Source organism: Sapajus apella, unplaced genomic scaffold (assembly GCF_009761245.1).
Source record: "Sapajus apella isolate SASKATOON/1434 unplaced genomic scaffold, GSC_monkey_1.0 scaffold7, whole genome shotgun sequence".
In the NCBI taxonomy this organism is placed as follows: domain Eukaryota; kingdom Metazoa; phylum Chordata; class Mammalia; order Primates; family Cebidae; genus Sapajus; species Sapajus apella.
Genome location: NW_022436947.1, coordinates 9,051,644 through 9,065,222, shown reverse-complemented (window position 1 = coordinate 9,065,222; position 13,579 = coordinate 9,051,644). Strand labels below are relative to the sequence as shown.

The 13,579-nt window shown below is 51.7% G+C and overlaps 1 protein-coding gene across 1 annotated transcript in view; it reads right to left on the bottom strand.

The window, feature by feature from the left end:
- The window catches only part of PLXNA4 (plexin A4), a 458,024-nt gene extending 448,508 nt beyond the window's left edge, over positions 1-9,516 (bottom strand). The window contains exon 1 of the mRNA XM_032275957.1: positions 8,984-9,516. The gene's annotated coding sequence lies outside the window, so the exon portion shown is untranslated. The remainder of the gene's footprint in view (positions 1-8,983) is intronic.
- Positions 9,517-13,579: the final 4,063 nt, after the last annotated feature.

The window sequence follows — 13,579 nt, the reverse complement described above, 5'->3', positions numbered from 1 at the left end:
GACCCAGGAGATGCCGGAGGGTGACTGAGGGGTTCAGCCTGCACTCATCCAGGTTCATCTGAATCCTCGGGAATGACCGGCCAGCCCAACTTGATGTGATCCTGGAGAGCAGGAACCCACCATATTAGCCTGGTTCACACTTCCCCAGTCTTGACATTTTTAAGGTCATTCTTCACCTTGTCCTGTTGCATTTATTCCTTCTATTTTTACAGCAAATATTTATCAATTGCTTCCAGTAAGATAGGCTCTGGGTTGGGCACTGGGTATACAAGAAGTAAGCAATGGTCCCTCTCAACCTAAGACATAAGGAAACACGTAATTCCCATAGTTATCATTGCCGTTTCCCTAGCAGCTTCTTACTATTATTAAAAAGCATGAATTGAGTTCTTGATTAGATGAAAGACTGCTTGAAGCAGGGGCTGACCCTACCTTCTGGGAGCCGCAAGTCTCAAGCAGACACTCTAATGCAGGCTCATGTCTCTAGGTCGGGTGAGTTGCTCACATCAATCAGTAGTTAGGGACAAGTGCAGTTAGGGAGGAAGACAGGGTCAGAATCTAATGGACAGGAGAGCTGGGAAAGAGGTCACAGGCACAGCATGGCCATCAGTCCTCTGCCCAGCCTGACCCTAAAGGGCCTTCAAAGCACAAGAGTAGTAAAAAATGATGAGGGGCAGGACTAGCTAGAGGCAATGACTTACAGGAAATATTTTACGCAGAAATGTCCCCCGTTGCAATATATTTCAATGCTTTCATTATTTCTGAAAACTAGGAGAGTGGCAGGGGTCATCACGACCTTTCCTGCTCCCCAGCAGCCGCTCTATCCCTGAGATACACACCACTCTGCAGAAGGCTCGCCGCTGTTTAATAAGCCCTAAGATGTTAGGAAAGCCTCCTGAAATCGGGCTGGCACCCATTCTTAACGCGGTTTCTATTTCGGGTTTAAATTGGGTAACCCACAGTGTAGTCGACTAGTGTTGACATAGACTCATGAGTTCTGGGGCTCCTAATTGGAGTACCGTGCCCCGTCTCATCATCCGACTCTGTTCTGAACATCTTCACGTTCCTTGCATGGAAACCATTATCCCAGACTCCCAATTTATGCATCTGCCCAGATCTGCTCAGTCTCACCTGACATCACCCCACCCCACCCCAATTCTGAGCTACAGTCATTTTTCCTGTTCCAACTGTTATCATTGTCACTGCCGGCAGCAGCTTCTTTATCATTATTAAAAAGCATGAATTGAGTTCTTGATTAAACAAAAGACCGCTTGAAGCAGGGGCTGACCCTACCATCTAGGAGCCACAATTCTCAGGCAGACACCCTAACACAGAACCACATCTCTAAGTCAGTGAGCTGCCCACATCAATCAGTGGGTAGGGGGCAAGTGCATTTAGGGAGGAAGACAGGGTCAGTATCTAATGGACAAGAGAGGCCCCAGTGATGCTTTCTGTCGTTCCTTTGCTCCTAAAGTTCTCGCTGTCTTTTCTTCCTTCAGAGACAAAGGCTGGGCTCCTACAGGGTTAACCCTGGCATACCTACCGCAGGGAGAGTGAAGGAAGCCCTAGCCCTAGGGCCTGACCCGCAGAGGCTCTAGCTTGACCTGGTATCCCAACCCCAAAGTGAGGGGAGTTGGCTGATGCCTCATGGGGTGACCTGTGGCCAGTGAGCTACAGCAGACCAGAAGGACCCGAGGATTAACTGCTGGCTGTGCCTCTCCACCACAGACTATTCTGAGACATGGTATTCACACCAGGCTTTACTGGATACCTCCTGAGTGACGGAACCACCAGCTGTTTTTCCCTGGGAAGCCGAGGCCAGCTTGGTAACACACTATTTGTTCTTCCTTCCCTCCCTCTCCTTCTTTGCTTCACTCTTGCTTCCTGGGACTCCACCTCTCAATAAAGTTGTAACTCACAGCTTCTGCCTTGAGCTGTACTTTCTTGGGAACCCAGGCTGTGACTGGGGTGAAGGACAGACAGGCAGAGGGGGCAAGGCCCAGGATCTCCATAGCTTTGACAAGAACAGTCCTGCTCACATCTGTTCTGTGAATTAGAATTCCAAATAAAATCTCACTGGAGTAGAGGCTTTCACTGTATACATATTAAAATATGTTTAATCACCAATCTAGACCAAAACCAAACTCCTCGTTTTATAAACAATAAACTAAAACATAAAAGGCTTTTCCCAAGTTCCTTTAGCGAGCATTATCTACATCTATCTATATCTGAAGCCTAGCTTTTTCCACAATAGTGGTTTTTAAGCAAGGGGACATATGGGAATCATCCAGGAACCTAAGAAAACGGACACATGCCTGAGTACCTCTCTCTTTCCTTGGAAAGACAAGGGCAAGATAGGCTGTGGAGAAGGTTGAGCAAATGCTGAGGCCAGAGGTGGACTCTCTGCCTGCCTGGCACAATTCTGCTTGAGAACCTATTGCTTACACAATCACCAGGATCCAGTACTTGGTTTATGTAATACAAAAGCTCAGTGGAAATTTTCACCATAGAAGCCACCCCTTTATTCACATTTGAGAGTAGACATAGGAAAGTGCATGTCTTAGCCCAGTGTTTCTCGGTGGATTCCAGGTCCACTACACAATATACCTACTTTTGTGACTTCACAATCCATGTGAGCATATTAAAGGCTCTGAGAAGCCCTGCAGCAAGGAGTAACTTTAGCTTTGCTTTACACTCAGGGTTCTGCAAACTTATCTGACTGTGAAAACTTTCTTGTGTGTAATGCCTAGTCACTCCCCCGCATCGCATACTTTGGGAAACTCTGCTCTATTTTAAGTGTTACTTTCAGGAAAGCAGGTCTGAGATGGAGAGGAAGAAAATGAACTCCAACTGACTCTAGCAACGTTAGCTGGCATTCCAGGCAGGCTGCTTCGTCTGCACATCCTGATGCCTGCTGCTGTCTTCCTCTCACTCTCCAACCCCGCCACAAGAACGGAAGCAATCCACCAGCCACGCCTTGCTGACTTCTTTCCTGTTGGCCTCTGGGCCAAAGCCAAGGAATGATTGGTTCACCTTCTGATTTGAGCGTCCACATTGCCAAAAGGGAAATCCAACTGTGCTCATTTGAGAAGAGTTCAGTGAGTACGTCAGATAAGGAACTGATCTTAAGTGAAGACCAGGAAAACCTCTGAACTGCCATGGTTTTCCTTTCCTACATTTCCAGTGACCTCTTCCTCAACTGCTTCTCTCCTCGCATTTCGTAATGAAAATACTCTACCCTGCAAGACCCTGGGAATTGATTCAGCGAGGCTCTGTTCAGCACATTGACTGCGGAGACTCTATCCTCTTAGCTAGTGATCTGTTTTGTGTTAGAGTGACAAAACACCCCAAAATCCAATTTGCTGTTGCGAATCCTGGTTCATGGAGGAAACGCTATGGAGGAGGAGGGAAAGATCCAAGCTTAGAAGGAAAAGAAGGGATGCCTGAGATCTTGCCAACACCTGCTGGTTTCCATTTGCACAGAACTTTACCTCGCAATGTTTTATCCACTCATTCCTACTGCTGCCCAGAGGGGAGGTAATGGAATTCCAAGTGCACCCTTCTAGCCACCTCAAGTTGGACAGAACCTTCACTTACCTCACAGTGTAGAGAAGTCAAAGAAATAATGCACGGGATAAAGGCTTTTTTCTTTCATTTTCTTTTGGAGAAAATGAAAAAAAAAAAAAGCAAGTAATCAAATTTCCTCACTTGTGGCTGCTTCCTAAAATGTTCAGACCAGAAGGACTGAGCTTAGCCCTGGCTTTGGAGTGGGACAGAATCCAACCAGGCCTATGAGCTCCTTCAGGGCACCCACACCTTTTTGCATCAAGATGTAATTCCTAATGCTTCACCTCAGCCTGCACCATCTCAGGTGTGAGTTATTTTCTTTGTACAAATGGGGACCTATCAAAATTCCTGTAAGTGCTACAGGATGTCTATCCCCCGACACAGTCCATTGGCACCAACATCTGATCAGTCTCTGCTGCAACCACCACAGGATCCAGGCACCCAGCATGGCATGATGTCCCCAGGCACAGATTTCTTCCCTGCTTCTGGATTCTGAAGTCGGAAGCTCTAAGGGTAATGAATGAATGAATGAATGAACAAATGTCGAGCACCTACCGTGAGCTGTGTAATGGTAAAAGAATCTTCGCTCAAGAGTGAAAAAACTATCTATCCCTTAGCAACCTGGGGCCTTAGACATGCCACCTAAACTTTCTAGTCAGCCTTGGTTCTATGCTATCAAAATGGGAATAAACAATACCTACCTTGCACAGCTAGTTTAAAGATGAAATGAGAAAGTGTTGTTTCCACAATACCAGCAATTTGAAGCAGTCACCAGGGAGAACTAGACTCCTATCAGAATCAGAGCCTCATAGAATCAAAAGCAAAGATGAGGACTTCACCCATTCATTCATTCACTCACTCCTTATTTTTTCCCAGGAGAAAATGGGAATTGACAAATGAGGTGACAGGCCCCCTCAGGACCTGAGCACTCTACTAGAATGATCCATGCAATTGTATAACTCACCAACAGCCAAGGAGACAACTCATCCCCCTTGATGAATGGAGAAATCAAGGCTTAATGAATAAACACATTTGCCTGGCAACACAGAGGTAGTGCAAGAGACTAGGGCCAGATATTCTAAACTTCCTCCCAGGCACTCACCCACAAACATCCCAAAGGGGCAGCAATATGGTGAGCACGTAAATTCTAAGGAGGCAAGCAGCACAGTGATAAGTAAGGTCAGATTGCTCACAAGTGAGATTTGGCTCCATCACTAAGTGGCTGTGTGATCTGGGACAAAGTCCTTAACCTCCTGCATCTCGTTTCCTCCTGGAGAAAATGAGGACAGTAATAGCCTATTTGGGTTGTTATGAGGCAAACTACTTAAATAGCGCCTAGCCCAAATGAGTGCTCGATACATATTGGCCACCATCATTATTAATTATCATCTTCCATTCCACTGTGTTTACAAGAACTGAAACCAATACTAACGTCCTCACCACCTCTTCCCTTGGGAGGCTGATGCCGCAGGACAGAACAGGGTGTGGGGTCTTACACAGACTCACACAGGGACTCAGGAAGCTCTTCCTCCAGGCTGCTTCATACCACGCAGGGAAGCAGCCTCCTCCTTCAGGAACAAGCCCTGGGCTCTGGGAATCAGGACCCCGGCCTGCCTTTCATTTTAAGATCCATCTCTTACCACTTAGCAGCAGAGCCCCCTTCAGTCTCCCAGCAGGCTCCACCTTCCTGCCACAACTTGAATGCTACAGCCTGGTCAGTGAGGACAACGTGAAAGAAGAATGAGAAAGTCTGGGCAGCTAGAGGGGATCAGGTGGGAGTCTGTGGAGGGAGCAGTGGAGCTTGCGGCTTTTAAAGAGACAGTGTCCTGTCTGCAGGGCCCCGTGCGGACCAAGCATAGCTCAGTAGAGCCTATAGGCCAATTACCCTCATCATGTGCATCTCCCAAACAGCCGTTTGATTTATTAGAGAGACGTCTTTTTAAAATGCCGCTCTTAAATATAAATAACACTTAATCACCCAGCTGTCGTTAAATTCGTGTTATATTGATTTCTTGGAGTGCCGCAAATTTGAGGGCGAATGGGCTGGCGGATGTGCGGGTGTGCGCACAAAGCCAAGACGTAGATTAGCGAGTGGTGGGGGCAGAGAAGTAGAGTTTGGGGGAACGGGAAGGGGGGAGTCAAGGGAGGGAAATGAACCTACTCAATAACCCAGGGCCTGAGCCAGGTTCATATTGGGTAGCGCCGGACACAAATAAGAAGAGAGGAGAACGCTGGCACATCTGTTGCATAGTCTAATGACAGCCAAGATCACGGTGGTGCTTTCTGTATTGCTCCCGCCCCCTCCTAACCCATCACAGAGCCGCTCCAACAGGTCTCTGATGTGCTTTGTCTGCGTATGCCTTCTCTAGCTGAGGTTGGGGAGAAGCAGCTAAGAAATGCCCCCTAGCTGGCTAGGAGGAGAGAGATCCGCTGCGATTTCTTTGCATCAAAGCCTGATGATAACTATGAGCCAAGAGTGGTTAATGACCCAGCCCCTTTAGCTCTCTCCCATTTCAGGACTGCTGCCATCCTAGAAAGCCCCCACTTCATTCCCAGCAGCCCTCACTGTGATGAAAAGGATCCCGAGGCCAAGTGTATGTAGGCAGACTCTGCCGTGCAGATTTCCCTGTCTGCAGGGAGTAGCAGCAGCAGGCGACAGAAAGGCACGGAGAAGGAGAAAGGGAACAAGTTGACTGCCTTGGAGTCCTCCAGAAATGTCTGCAGCATCCCGGTGGGCATTCAGGATGAAGTCCTGGGAGGACAGAGGAGAGCCCCGGGAGGACATGATTGGGCAAGAAGGAACAGCTTGTAGGTGACCCACACCTAGTGCTCACAGGAGAGCTGCCTTAAACACAGTCTACCAGGCAGTGAGAGTCTGCTGAAAAGAAGCATTCGTGGCTGGGATTCTTCTAGAGTGACTCCCTTCCCAGTGAGAAAGACCTCAGAGAACTTAAAAGGAAGGGCACAGAAGAGTGGCAGAAAGGATGAATGACAGCGTGGCATGCTCCAGGGCTGGGCAAGAGAGCCAGGAAAGCATGATGTATATTCCGCTTTACAGAGATGTTAATTAATGCCTGCCTTGTCCTAGAAACCAAATTGGTACCTAATGCTAAGTGCAGAAAGTGCAGGGATTTTTTGAACCCAGATGTTTAGCTTATAACCAGCATAATGACTGCTGGCTTTGCATTAAAATGATGGATCCTGAGGCTGCAAATACATGAGAAAGGAAAGAGGGTAGGGAGGAAAGGAGAGAAAGGAGTGGGGTCTACAGGGAAGATGCAGTCATTTCAGGAAGATGCTGTACCCTATCCCTTTGCCTCTTCCAGGTCCCAGGAGGGACTGTTTACCTTGGAGGCACCCACTGTTGCTGGAGCTCATTATTTCAGTTGCAAACCATGTGCTGTTGCACGAGTAGGTGGGACCTGCCTGTCCACGCCCTCGAGGGTCATGTGGAGAGAAATGTTCCATTTCTTCCACAGCCCGGGAGACAGAGGTGGACCCCATTGTCACACATGGCTGGGGGAGCTGACCACATTTAGCCAGACTCTGAGAATGCATGTGTGTATATATCTGGCTGTGTGTGTGCACACGCCCACCATTCTTAAAAAGCAAATAAGGTTTCTTCCCCCTACTGGGGTCTCCCCATTGTGAGAGATTTGCTTTATTCCATCTACCCTTTTCAATCAATCAAAGGGCAGCTCACACAGCACACAGCGGGAATACAATCTCCCTCCCAGGGCATCTGCGTTTCTCCCCAGCCTAGTCAGAGACCTTTGCAGGAGCTGAAAAAAAGTTTGCAAATCGCAGAGTCGGGTGCTGAAAAAGCCCTTTCATTCAGCACCCATCTTCTGGATTTACAAAAACAACCCAAATTCTGCGCCCAGCACTGAGGCCTCCTTGTTCAAAGGAATGTTTGCTCTTCTCGCATCGTGTTCTGGAAGACCCCCGACATATTTTTTCCACTGGTGGGTTTGTGGGATACTCTGAACACATGATCTTGGACAGAGGTTACAAGCTTATTCAGTTTTGAGGCTGAATGATATGGTCAGGTTGCCCAAAAAGCTACGTCAAAGGGACAGCTCCGGAAACACAGGAGCTTGTACATGTATATTCAATTCCAAAATACTGTTTGATTTGGATCTCACATTCTTCTCCCTATGACAACTGAGACCCTAAATGAGTTGCTCTTAGACCCCAAGAAGGGAACTATGGAAAAGCCCCTTAGAATCCCAAGCATTCCCTACCTCCTCCAGAAAAAGTTAAAATGAGCAGCCTATGAAACTCCAGCCAGGGAGAACAATAATGAAAATGCTTTCGTGAAACAGGACCTTGAGGCATGGGCTTTTGGGGAGTGATTCTACACTCATAGCAGCCGGGCTCTGGGGGACGCTGGCAGACCCATGAATGCCTTGCCTCCTCCGGTGGGCACTGCCGCCGCGGTAGTGAGGGTGGGAAGCCTCCTCTTTTGGTGCTTCCCCCTTCTAGTTCTCTTTCTCAGACACCTCGAAAGACATGTGACAGGAGGAGGCACCGGGGAAGGCAGCCCCACGTGCCCAGGAAGGGTAGGGAGGTGAGAGGGGACCCAAGTCCTGTGTCACCAAGTCCCGTCTGCTTGCTGCTAAGCAGGGACTGAGGCTGTGAATAAGGTCATACCTTTTAAGGAGGATCTGCCCCCCACGCCTTCCCTAGGCAAGCAACACACGCGGTGATGCTGTAAGCCCCTTTCTGCCTGAAATCTCGGCACATTCCCGGAGAAGCAGTACATGCTTCAGAAAGGCGTTTGTGCTGCCTCTTACTGGGGAAACGCAGTGTCTGTTCCATATGCACCGCCCTACAGAACTGCAGCCCCAACCGCCTATGTGGCCTCCTCCCCGCGCGCTGGGCCACCACTATCTCCAAATATGAGTCCTAATATATGTAGGTCTGTCTCCCTTTGAAATCCCTGGGTGTCCAAAGGCCACGGGGCCGCGATGACACTGGGTGGGTCTCCAGAGACCTCCCATGACTTCTCCCGTTTTAAAGCCCAGCTAGGGATGAAACGGGCTGGGAGCTGAAAAATCGCTCCTTCAGCCTCCCCGGCTGGGAGGCACAGCCGGTAATACACAGAATCCCACCCCGAAAGTCCCGGGGAAGGGAAGGAAGAGAATTCTGAGTCCCGGAGCGTGAGAGGGGAACGCACCCGGGAAATCCCTGCTCCAGCCGCTGCACCTCCGCGGGCGCCCAGGTGGGACGTGGGCAGGTGCGCGAGCGCCGTGTGTGCTGGTGTGGATCTGTGTGTGTGCCCGCATGTGTGCGTGTGCGTGTGCCGCGGGCTGGCTCCGGGGCACTGAGGACTCCCGGGCCGGCCCGGGTCTCTCCGGCCGCGCCGCCCTCGCCGCCCGCCTGCCCGGCCCCGCGCCCCAGCCGGCCGGCTCCTTACCTGGACGCGCCGCGTTTCCTTCGTTCAGCGGGAGCGCCGCATTGACACTGCAGATGGAGCCAGTGCCGCTGCCTCTCGCCCTCCTCTGAACGTGTGCGTGTGCGCGCGTGTGGCTGCCTCCTCCAGCCCCAGCTCCGAACGCAAATACTCCACCGAGGCACAGGGAAACCGCTAGCAGCCGGGATACGCGGAGGACGCCGAATCAGAGCCTGCGGGGCTTGACAGCTCCTCTTGCGGCGTCCAAGGTGGGCGTAATGTCCAACAAAAAGGTCGGAAAATGGGGATCGATTCCTAACACCCCTTTCCTCCACCCAGCCCCGGAGCCCGAGCAGCGGCGGCGGCTGCTCTCGGGGGCTGCGGTGGCGACGCGGGGCTGCCCCCCTTCGTCCCCACCCCCGCAGGCTGAATGTCCTTGATGCCAAGCGGGCACGGCGGCGTCACTCCGCGCCGCCCATGCTCGCCTGCTCGGGCCGCTGCCCCGGCGCGGCGAGTGCACTGGGGACCCGCCGGGGAGCGCTCTCGGAGCCTCTGCGCGCCTCTCTGGGCAGCAGCGGCCGCCCCCCGGTAGCCAGCGGCTGGCCGCGCCGCGGCAGCCCCCACCCCTGCCGGGGGACTCGCCGGGCAGTGCCCAGGAGCCGGGGCTGGGGGGCCGCGGGAGCCGCCGGCTGCTCCCCGGGGAGGCGCTGGGCTGCGGTGGTGGCGGCGGCGGCGGCTGGCGCTGCGGCGGCGGAGAGCTCGGCCACGGGCCGAGCCGGGCCTCCCGGGAGCGCCCCCAGCCCCCCGGGCTGGCTGCTAGCAAAGTTTGCAGGGGGCAGGGAGCGGGGCCGCCGCTGGCTCGGCCGCCGCCTGAGCTCCCGGGCTGCCTGCTGCCGCCGCGGCTCGCTGCTGCTGTGCATTGAAGCCCGGCCAAGCGCTGCAAAAACTCCAGCTGCCTGGCGCTCTCTGGGTCCTCCTCTCCTCCCTCCCGCCCTCCCTGCTTCCCTTCCTCCCTCCCTCGCCTCGCCTCCTCTCCTCCCCGCCGCCCGCCGCACGCCGCCTGCCGCCCGCCGCCGCTCCCTCTCTGGCCGGCTCTCGCTGGCTCGGAGCTCGCGGCTGACATCCAGACCGAGGGAGAGCGGCCGGCAGAGGGGGCAGGGGGCTCCTCCCTACACGCTCCCACCCGCCGCCGCCCAGCTCGCCGGCTCTCCCCCGAACGGGCGTTTGCCGACAACCTCCTGGGTACCCTCGGGCCGAACGGAGCCACCCTGGCGGTAGCGATAGGGAGCGGAGAGGGGCACATACAGGGGTGACCCGGGCGCACGGCGTGCGCTCAGAGGGAGGCACTCAGCCGCCTTCCTCGGAAGGTGCGGCTCTGGGCGCTGGCCGTCGGAGGGACCCTCAGGTGCTCAGAGCTGACACAAGCGCATAGTGACATCCAGGAATACACCCATTCCTAGTCAAAACCCCTCCCAACACCCCACCAAGTTACCCTCACATGGAACCCAAAGAGGCCGAGGACACCAACGGCAGCAGGGCTGCACGAGGGATCCTGAGTGGCCGAGTGCCCCGGAGCTGGCTTGGTAATCTGACTTCTCCAGTCATGTTTATACTGAGGGACTGACCTGGCTCCTCTCTTCTCTGAAACCCTAGATCCTAGACTACATCCAGAACAGGCCATGCCATCATCAGGGTGATTACAGAAGGTCAAATGAAGAAATCGCTATATGGCTCTGGCTTAGGCAGTGGAGATGGGGCGTGGGTGGCACTACCTCCCAGACCTCTGCCTAGATCCCCCTAGGAATGGGCCCACCCACCAAGAGAAACCGAAGGGATTCCCACCTCTATTAACTCAACTCTCTGCATACATCCCTCATCCTCATCCCCCGCTCCCACCTTAGTCTCAGGGAAGCGGCACCTTCAACAGTAAGCATTCCCTGGGATAGGCAACCATCAAGGATGACCCTCTAAAGGACCCATGGCTCTCGGCCTCCTCCCTCCTGTCTCTTCTCTAACTGTCCTCACACCCAGCAACTCCCTGCCCATTACTATCCTTCCCATCGAAACATCTCAGAGCCTCCTTATTAGGTGGACATGACTGATAATGGCATGAATTCCTACACCTCCCTATAGGGGTTATAGTCTCACAGAAATCAAAGTTGTATGAATTGGGGAGCCTTTGAACCGAGCTGTGAGATGACAGCTTAAACATGCCCCAAGGTGAGCAGTGCATGTAGGTCAGGCATGGCCCACCCGGAGAGGAGCCTGCTGAAACTTTGCTCTCACCAGTGAGAAGATGAACCAAGCCTGAACGAGGAGGAAACCAGATGTTTGATTCTTTGGTCAAAGGATATTCCAGGAGACAACGTGGAGCCCTTTTAGTCTCTGGTTCTCTGCTGAGTATTGCATGGCCCAGAAAGCAGCAAGGACTTATCTTATTAGGCTTACGTGAATACATTGATCTGGCTCCACTCTTCCCAGAAACCCTGAATCCCAGACTCTAGATAAAGCACACAATATCAGGTTAGTTTCCAAAGTCCAGAGACACAGCATACAATATCAGGTTAGTTTCAGAAGTCCAGAGACACACATAACAAAATCACTCAATTCTGCTGCCTCTTGGACGCCCTTCTGAAGTGGAGGAAGCCCAGGGCCAAATGTCTCTCTCTATGCAAGCCTGGGATTGGCACGAGGCCAGCTGGGCACTGAGGATACAAAATTGAAGGAGGCCCTTACCCCCAGGTCCATGTAAGGCCTGTGTCACCTGGTCCTGGCACTGCGTCTAGGTGTCCCTTTTTAAATTGCTACACAGGATCATCATGGGCCATTCCCAGAAATGACAGCCCAGATAGCCCCATGAAAGTCCCTAATGGGTTACTTAAGGAATATCGTTCAATAAAAGCAGGGGAGGAGGGACTCCTTTCGAATGTCTGTTGGCCGCTCAGCTTTCAGGGTATGCCATAAAATGCCGAAAGGAAGGGGGGAAGGTGAGAAAACAGCTCTGTCTCCATTCTCAGTCATTCTAGCATGTATTTTTAATACTATCTGATTGTCTTTTTCCTCCTCGGATGGTGTGCGTGTGTATGTGTGTGTGTGTGCACGCGCGTGCGTGTGTGTGAATATGGCTTGAGTTCCAGGCCCATTTCCTGATGGATGGACGGGAAGTCAAAGACCTTTTTTTTTTCCTTTTTTCAGAGGTGGCAAATAAAATGTGTTTATTATTCTTTATCTCCTGTCTAGTGTGCGGTGTCATTTATTTTCATTCAGAGAAATGAATGCCATGTGGTGCCTGAAGAGTAATAACAGAGCCAAATGACAAGGAAGACGTACAGCAAAAAGCTGGACCAGCAGCCATGGGCAGGTGAGGGGCCCAGCCAGCTCTCCTGTTGTTAATGGTGCCATATCTCAAACTGCCTTTTCCCTGCTTTCCTTCCACTGAATAACACAGCGAAAGGCATACTGAAAGGGGCAGTTATCACATCATCGGAGAGAATAGCAGAAAGGGTCAAATTAGCAATAGCAGAGGATTTTTTTTTTCTTTTCAGTGATGGCCCACTGGATTGACTCTCTTAAGTTAGGAGAATGGAATGGGGTGGGATGAGTATGGTCTCTATGCTGGAAGCTAGAAGATGCGTGTCCTACTCCTGGCTCTGCCATCGGCCAGCTTTATAATTTGGAGCAGGTCACGTCCTCTTGGTGTTACCCATCTATCACCTGACACATATGCCCCCTTACAGCTGCAAGGACTTTCAAAGGACATACCATCTTATTAAGGTGTTTTGAGACTCTATGGTAAGTACAAAACACATGTAAGGAATTAGGGTCACTTTCCGGATGAATGTATCTTTTTTTTTTTTTTTTTTTTTTTTTTTTTTCAAATAAATCAGTATAAGGAGGGTAAGCCTTCTGCTGTCTTGCCCCTATCCCATGAATAAACACACAGGCAAAGGCAGCATCTTACCACAGTTCAAAACATGTTTCTGCATTAGCCTTTTGGTTCTCACACCTCCTCCACCCCCTCCAATTAGTGAGGGCTGAGGGAGATTCGAGTAGGACCATCTAGCTGTCTTCTGCTGGCAATGGCTCTGTGAGTCCCTCCCTCGACCCCTCGCCTGGTCGCGAAGCTGGTTGTGTTACTGTCTGGACCCACGGCCACAAGAGGGAGAAGCTAAGTGGCAAATTGCTTCACGGAGTCCTGTTTTCTAAAGAAGCTATGTCTGTGGGACTTGGGTTGAGGTTTATTGCTGGGTTGAGACAGAAAAAGTATTGGCTCATCTCTCACAGCTGAATAAAAGGACCAGTTTAATAGGAGAGAGGAGAAGAAATCCTTACGTTTCCCTTCACTTAGCTACCACCATTTTATTAGCCTAGGAACAGTGCTGCTATTTAAGTTGATAAAAGCCAGATTTGCTCGTTAAATAAATCACCAGAGCCTGGTGGTGCTAGACAGACATTTTCTTTCCCCCAAGAGCTGCCCCCATGGCTGGGTCTTGTACCTTGCACTGGAGAGAAACCACAGTCAGCAGCTTAAAAACCTACATTGTGGCGCCACCTGCAGGACAGCAGAAAAATCATCCGTCTCCCACAGCTCAGCCGAGGAGGCAGGAGGCGCCTTCCGCA